Below are 8,758 nucleotides of genomic sequence, written 5' to 3'. Positions count from 1 at the left end.
GCGGGGCCTAGGTTTGGATTGTGCCATTGATTTCTGTAGGGCTGTTCTTAACATGACTTGACTAAGTTTCTGGAATCAACCAATTACAGTCTTAGGAGGTCATTGCATGTGAACTGCCTGCCATGGTGCCAGGGCAACACAGAAACTGGTCTTAGCTTAACAACCATTCCATGGATTTTGCAGAATGAGCAGGTAGAATTTTGGACCACTACCACTTCAGACTGCAAATATTGTGAATAACAATATGATGCCAAATTTTTCTAGTGTACGTAAACAGCTCCCAGTATCAGGTGAAATAGGACAATAGGGTGAAGGCTATACTGAAGGTTTCTCTCTGAGGTACTTGTTTACTATATTAAGGGAAATTTGCACATGGGACAATTTACAGATACAATCCCAAGCTACAGTCTGAAATGGTGCAGTCTAGAATCCTGCCATCTCAGTCTGCATAATGAATAGTAGGGCTCTGAGTTGCTCTCAAACTGTGTTTGTGAGAGAGAATTCCATTGACTGCACTGCGGTCAAATATGAAAAAGGAAATGAACGGCTAGAGTGTTCCTGGAATTGTAATATGGATATGTGGATAGCAGCTGCAGTGTACATTTATTTTGATAAATGAGATTCTCTTTCTGGATTAATCTTCTCTTTACAAGGCTGAAGTGAATTGTTCCTCAATGCTATCATGATTTTAGATGAGCAAATTAAAATTCCTTATTGAATCATTTATATTGGTCATTTTGTTTGAATTTGCAATAAAACCCTGTGTGGGCCTAATGTCAATTAATTGTTTTATTTTAGATGTATACCCTACAATATCCCCTCAGGTCCAAGACTGGTCGCAGCAAATTCTTGTTTGCTTTGCTTTCATAATACCTCTGAAAGACAGATCACTATTATTCTCATTTTACACATGGATCATAGCATCATAGAACTGTATAGTTGGGCACGACTCCAAGGGCCTTCCAGTCCAACCCCCTGCAATGTAGGAATCTCAACGAATGCATTTATAACAGATGGCCATCCAAACTCTGCTTAAAAACCTTTAATGAAAGAGAGTCCACAGTCTCCCAAGGGAGTCCATTCCACTGCTGAACAGCTCTTACGATCAGAAAGGTCTTCCTGATGTTTAGTCACAGTCTCCTTTCTTGTAACCTGAATCCATTGGTTCAAGTCCTACCCTCTGGAGCAGGAGAAAACAAGCTTGTTGCATCCTCCATGTGACAACACTTTCGATATTGGAAGATGTCTATCATATCTCCTCTCAGTCTTCTCTTTTCCAGGCTAAAATACCCACCTCCTTCAACCATTCCTCATAATGATTGGTTTCCAGACCTTTGGTCATTTTGGTCACTCTCCTCTTTAAACATTGCAGCTTGTCAATAACTTTCTTAGATTGTGACACCCAGAACTGGGCACAGTACTCCAAGCGTGGTCTGACCAAGGCAGAATAGAGCAGTACTATGACTTCTTTTGATCAGGATGCTATGCTTCTATTGATGCACCCTAGAATAGCATTAGCCTATTTTTGCTGTTGCATCACACTGTTGGCTCCTGTTAAACACGTGGTCTACTAAGACTTTTCACATGTACTACTGGTAAACCCCATATTATATTTGTGCATCTGGTTCTTCCTGCCTAAGTGAAGAACCTTACATTTGTCCCTATTAAAATTTATCTTGTTAGATTGGGCCCAGTTCTCCAATATGTTCAGGTCATATTGAATCCCAATTCTGTCTTCTGCAGCATTAGCTACCCCTCCCAGTTTAGTGCCATCTGCAAACTTGATGAGCGTCCCCTCCATTTCTTCACCTAAAGATGTTGAACTGAAAAAAACACGAATATGTGCCATGCCCACAACGAACATATGAGTAACATTATTCATCACAGAAAAGAACAGGGAGGATGCATGCAGAGCAATTGAATCTGGTGAGTGTGCCAACAGAGAACTATAGGGAACATATATCATACAACACTGGGCCCTGGACAGAACCCCGTGACACCCCACTTGTAACTTGTTTTCCATCATGATGAAGAACCATTTGTGAGCACTCTTTTTTTTAATAACCTTTATTATTTTATTCACATAATATACATTCTTTACAACAAACAACTCCAAAATAAACAGACAACTCCAAAATAAAATCTTATGTAGCAAAACCATAAAAGTCTCATGTTTTCATTTACACTGATCTCCTCTCCGATACATTTACTTGATATCTTGCTGCTTTCTGCTTTCCTTACAGAATCTTTATGGAAATTTAAATCTCTTAAATCCTATATCAGTCTTTAACAATTTCAATCAATCCCTTCACCTCCCTTCCCGACAGCCCAGTACTTTCCTCCACCCGTGTGCAATCTTCTTTACCTACTATTATTTTTGTTATTGTTGCGTTATTCACTTTACTTGTTATACCATCCTTAATATATTATTATCCTATCTCCTTCCGCCTTTTAAACTTTTGCATATTAATTTTTAAGCTCCAGCACTGACTTTTTTCATGTATTCCTTAACGCATTCTCACTCTTTATTATTTTTTTGATTAGAGTAGCCTCTAATTGATGCTGTTTTGCCATCTCCTCGAATTCAAGAAATTTGGTTCTCCGTTCTAATAATTCTGGTATTTTATCAGTTTCCTCATTTTTTGCCACTGTAATTCTGGCTGCCGCGGTTGCGTAAAGGAATACATTCCTTTTATCTTTAGGGATGTCACTCGATACTAAACCCAGCAAAAATGCCTCTGTTTTTTTAAAGACTGAACTCCTAAATATCTTTTTAAGCTCTTCATGTATCATAATCCAGAATTGTTTTTTGTGAGCACTCTTTGGGTTCAGTCAGCCAACCAGCTACAATCCACCTAACAGTTACCTCATCCAGCCCACTTCTTACCAGATTCTTCAAGTTGCTGTAAGGTGGTGGTAGTCTTGATGGTTGTGGTAAGAACCTTACAGAATCATGTAGAATCTTAGCGTTGGAAGGGACTCAAGAGTCATCTAATCCAACCCCTTGCAATGCAGAAATCTCAGCTTAAGCATCCATGACTGATGGCCATCCAACCTCTTCTTAAACACCTCCAAGAAAGGAGAGTCCACAATCTTCTGAGGGAGACTGTTGTACTGTTGAACAGCTCTTACTGTCAGAAAGTTCTCCCTGGTGTTCAGTCGGGATCCCCTTTCTTGTAACTTGAAGCTATTGGTTCGAGTCCTACCTTCCAGAGCAAGAGAATATACTGTCCAGAGCTCCTTGGAGAATAGGTAGGGCTCCCCCACCCCCCAAAATAATAAACATAACTGAACAATTATATATAAAAAGGTAAAGGTACCCCTGCCCGTATGGGCCAGTCTTGACAGACTCTGGGGTTGTGCGCTCATCTCACTCTATAGGCCGGGAGCCAGCGCTGTCCTCAGACACTTCCGGGTCACGTGGCCAGCGTGACAAAGCTGCATCTGGCGAGCCAGCGCAGCACACAGAACGCCGTTTACCTTCCCGCTAGTAAGCGGTCCCTATTTATCTACTTGCACCCGGGGGTGCTTTCGAACTGCTAGGTTGGCAGGCGCTGGGACTGAGCAATGGGAGCACACCCCGCCGCGGGGATTCGAACCGCCGACCATGCGATTGGAAAGTCCTAGGCGCTGAGGTTTAACCCAAAGCGCCACCCGCGTCCCTATATATACCAGCCCCAAATTTCATAACCTGAATGTTTTGGGGCGATGTGGGGGTTGCAAAAAAGGGGGGAGGGACCAGATATTACATATTTTCTTGGTACTGGCCCGTTCCTCAAAACAGAGATCATAAGCACTATGAAAGAGCTGTATGTCTTTCAATCTGTGAGTATGGTCCATGCACAAGCAGGCTGTGAGAGATTTATGTACATGCTTAACTCTCCCATTATTGTGTCCAAGTGCAGGGAAATATCCCCATTCTGCAGATGGCTTTTTATTAGCATAGCTCAGTGACTGACTATAAATAGAAAAGAAACAGACATGCAGACTGAGGAGAGCAGTCTGGGATTTTTTTCCGGCTCTTTCTGGCCTGCGGTTTTCACTCTCCCCCCACAATTGATAAATAGGTAAAAGGCAATTAGAATGTTAATTTGTTGTGCTAATGTGCTACAGTGGGATGCAAAGGAAAGACACATGGACTAATGCGGTGAGCCAGTCAGTTTGAATTAACAGTTCAAGCTACCTAGGGAATTCTCTGGCGCTGAGGGAAAAAGAGAGAGAGAAAGAAACACAATCAGTGTGTTATCAAGGTTGACATTGAAAACGATGCAATCACGTTCAAGTGTCCCTGAAGGACCAAAGCACTGAATAAAGATAAAAAGTCACACTCTACTCTTTCTTTTATCACTCGGGTCATTGGGAAGGGAGGTATATTAATAACCGATGTGTAAATTTCACTCCAGGGTCTTCTGTTCTTGATGCTGTTTGCTTTGCGTGTGTGTGTGTGCATTTTCCTCTGAGTTATGTAACAGCGCTGGGTAAAGATAGAAGAATATGTGCCTTTAGGGTACAAAAGGGTTTTTCAGTGCTGCCACAATGCAGATAAATCCATTTAACCGAACACAAGAGGGACCTGCAACAAAATGTTACAGCACGAAGTGTCCCAGTCAATCAGCTACACTCTCATCTCCATGCCCTCCTGTTTCTCAACTCTCATCTCCATGCCCTCCTGTTTCTGTGCCCTCCACCTCAGTTGTCATTATTCTGTGGGCACTGAGAGAGCTTAGTGCTCATGGAGCTTTTTGTGGGTTCCCCTCCTTAGGGTATGTAACTTTTGTAAACCTTGAAGCTCCTCTTGTGGATGGGTGACATAAGGATCCACACGCACCTCTGAACCTTGAAAACAGAGGGAACAAGTGAGGCCCTGAAACAAAATATTGAGTGTCAAGTGTTATTGTTCAGTTGATTTAAAAAAATACCTCCTCCTTGTACAAACTAGAAAATGGCTTGCACAGAAAATGCAATGGTTCTCTCTACATTTTTATACCTATATGTGTCTTCTTCCATGTTTGCCTTCCAACCACTACATTTCATTCCCCCTCCCATCTGGTGTACAGGGTTTCACCCCACTTCTTCCCCTTCCTTCCATGGGTATTGTGCATGGTCAGTCCTCACTGGGCTGTTGCTGGGGACACTTCTCAGCTACAGAAGTTCTTCCCCATCTCTTCAAACCTTGGGGCCTCCTGAGTCTGCTGGTGCCTCCCTATCGTGAATTGCTGCTTCCATTTTGGCCACAGTGCATGACAGCTCTTGAATTGGGACTGGAACCCGGGGTTCTTGAATTGGGACTGGAACCCGGGGTTATGATGGTGTTGAAATGCAGATGCCATCTTCACGATTCTCCGAACGTGCCAAGGAAAATATGGGCAGAATATCACAGAAGGCAAAAACATTTAGCTCTTACTAAAAGCACATTCATGCTTCACTAAACTGAATGGGAGAAATCAATGGAACTTCAAATACTTTGCTTTGGCTGAATCCTGCCCTCTGCTTTACCATCAGTTTAGGTGGGATTCTGCTTCCTTTTAAGTTCAAGGCCATTGTTGCGCGGTTCTTTTTTGTCATATTGATAACAGACTGCTATATTTTCTTCTTCTTTTCATGTAGTGGAACCATATGAGTGATGGGGACGAGAGGAGGCCATATGACTGCTTGCTAAAAATAAGCCACATCATAAGCCTAACGATGTACATTGCATGCAGCTGCTTTTCCCCAGTTTTTCTTTTTCTTTTAAACCTATCACAAAGTTCAGTGAGTTAAATCAGATGATTATTTTAAGGGGCACTAATCTGTTTCTACACTTTGCAATGCTCCTATTTAAGTACTCAGTGGAAAGCCAGTAAAAACCAATCTATGTGTGTGGCTCCTACCACCATGCATTTAATGATGTAAGGATTTGCATTAAAAAATGAAAATACAGTAAAAACCAACCCCCAAAGTCCAACTGAAGTCTACAATAAATGTAGATCCTCTGCTAAACAACCTGTAGACACACCAAGTTATCTTTTTTTCCTTTGTGCTATAGTGGCATATTCTGGGGGTGATGTTGAATCAAGCATTTTGTCCCTACCTTGAATATATTTCAACAAAGTTCACATTAAAAACCTGCATTATGGAGCCACCTTAGTATGTAAGCCAAATCAAAATTCCAAGTGTCCCCAAAAGGATTCCTGATGAAGGGCTCTTCATTAACCAAGACTGTTGTGGTTTTTAAAAAGAGAAATGGGGAAAGCTTTTAACATCAATTTACAAGCAATTTAAAAGTCTCTTGTGGCTATTTAACATCACTTAGCAAGACACAGTGGAAAGTATGCATAAAAGTGCCTAGAAAATAAAGGTGTAAAGTTTTAAAGCTCCTTCATCTTTGCCACTGTGCACTGTAATGGTGGATATCGAATAAAAGCTATCAGAATACTAGTTTTGCAAACTATTTTCTTTTTAAATGAAAATGTTTGAAATATTATGTGTCTTCATTTTGGTGCTGTGAGCTGTCTATGGTGCTGAAAACAGCAAGTATGTAAAATACTAAAAATGAAATTTGGAGTATGAAACAGATATTTTTTTATTAGTGTAATAAAATGGTTTCTTAAAAAAACACAACCATATACATTCCTTCAATGGGAATTATTCCCTAGAAAGTAGGTGCAGGATTGCAGTCAAGCTAATAAATCTTGTAAGTGTCTCCAAGATTTAAACAGGTAATTCTAATCTGTGTCAATAATTATGAAAAACAACCAGGGGCTATATCAATTCCAGATTAATTAGTTCATAACAAAAGGCATGGCCTCTTGAGAATGCATCCAGATTTAGAATTCATCTGGACCTAATCCATCGTCTGCTGCTGTTCTCGCAACATGTTTTAGCACCACCACTTCATACTTCAGTGCTGCTTCCCACATCCATAACATTTAGCTATTCTAGCCTAGTGGCTAAGTGACTGAACTGTGAATCAGGAAGCCCGCTGCTCAAATCTCACACCTGCCATAAACTGACAAGCTGATCCTGAGTTCACTTTGCAGTGAACGATTTCATATAATTCACTGCTTGCCTCTTGAAGACGCCAGAAGGATAAAAAACAACAACATCTTTCTGGGTGAGTCTGTAAAGGTCTTTAAGCTATCCTCTTTTTAGGCTGAGGGTTGAGAAAGTATTTATTGTTTCACCCTTCTTCTTGTTCAAAAAAACAGGAGACTGTTATTACTCTCATTTTTAACTCCTTCTGGACAGTGAAAATAGAAATGAAACCCATAATTCTTTACATGCTAACAAGGGATTTTGCTTTTGAAAATGCTTTTGTGGGTCTTTGGACCCAAATAAAGTTTATTTATTTATTTTTTGAAATGGGATTGACCTTTTTGGTGGGAACTACTTCCTAACAAAAACACACAGGATTTCACTGTAAGGAGAACTGCCAATCTCAACAATGGAGCTGGCAAATGAGGCACTGCCTCGCCAACCACAATCTGTGTTCTGCCAGCTGCTGCCTTCTTGCTTACAACCAGTTCAGAGGATAACACTGCCTCATCTTCATCCTCTTTGACCTAAGTGTTGCCCTTGTAGAACCCAGCAGTGGGGAGGACAGGGACAAAATAAGGACTAGTTGGCCACTGATGCTTAACCTACAGGGCTGTATCCAGCCCAACAGTTACACTAGCACAGCGACTCCCTGTGGACCCAACACATCCCACCTCATTCTGCTTCCAGGGTCCCCCAAACCTCATGGAGCTGATTTAGGGGGGCACATGGGATGAAGAGGATGTGGGGAAAGTACATTGCAGAGCTAAAAGCTGTTTTGCTAACATAACCGTTGAGTTGGATGCTGCCCATAATGATTTGGCTCATGTGTTTGCCTAGTGTTTCTTTGAACGTTCCCCACAATAAAGAATCCCAAAGAATATTATTCAGGTCCTTCCTGTGCATTACACAGAATAAGATGGTACCTGGAAGTGGTAGCATATGAGACTGAACCAATTCTGACTGCAGGTGGAGGCTCATATCCCTGCCCCACCCTCGACAATCAAACATTTTTTTAAAAAATCTGCATGTAGTAGACAAGACAGAGTACAAATTATAAAATTAAATTTTGATGCCATGCCTGCCTAGAAGCATCAGAATGGGGTGACTATTCTTTTGACAAATGTCAAGATATTTTATATTACATTGGCCCCATATTTGTGAGGGACAACCCTAATTTTATTTCCATATGCTTTCTTTATAAAATTTGGCCTTCACTAGGTGTAAGTCAACTGAAATTTACTCAGAGTAGGCCCATTAAGTTTAATGGACCTAACTTAGTCATGTCCACTGCCATTTATCGACATATATTTCAGTAATCTATTTTTGTGCGTTTAATTACATTGTAGTTGTAGGTGCATGCTGTCTAACAGAAATTCCAAACCTGCATAAATGTAAAAATCCTTTCAGGAAACCTGAACCCCACAAGTCTGGAAAAGGCTAATTTTCTATGTCCTGCTGGGACCTGGTGTGTTTTTCAAACGCTGCCCATAACTCTGCAGTATTGTGTGCATTTTCTGCATCACTAGCTAGTCAGATAGGCAGCAAATGGTGTCGGCTCTAGGTCAAAGAACATGAAAAGCTGCCTCCTGCTGTCCCCTAGTAAGGTAGGGTTATTGCATTGATCATCTTGTAATTGAAGAAATTAGCAGCCTAGAAAATAACCCAGAAGGGTTGTGTCAAAGAATCAACATAAGAAGAGATTTGGGAATTATCAAGATTTTTTTAAAAAATCACTGGTTAA

This window comes from Podarcis muralis, chromosome 5 (genome assembly GCF_964188315.1).
Source record: "Podarcis muralis chromosome 5, rPodMur119.hap1.1, whole genome shotgun sequence".
NCBI classification, from domain to species: Eukaryota; Metazoa; Chordata; class Lepidosauria; order Squamata; family Lacertidae; genus Podarcis; species Podarcis muralis.
The sequence above is the reverse complement of the archived record's forward strand: the minus strand, read 5'-3'. Positions refer to the sequence as shown.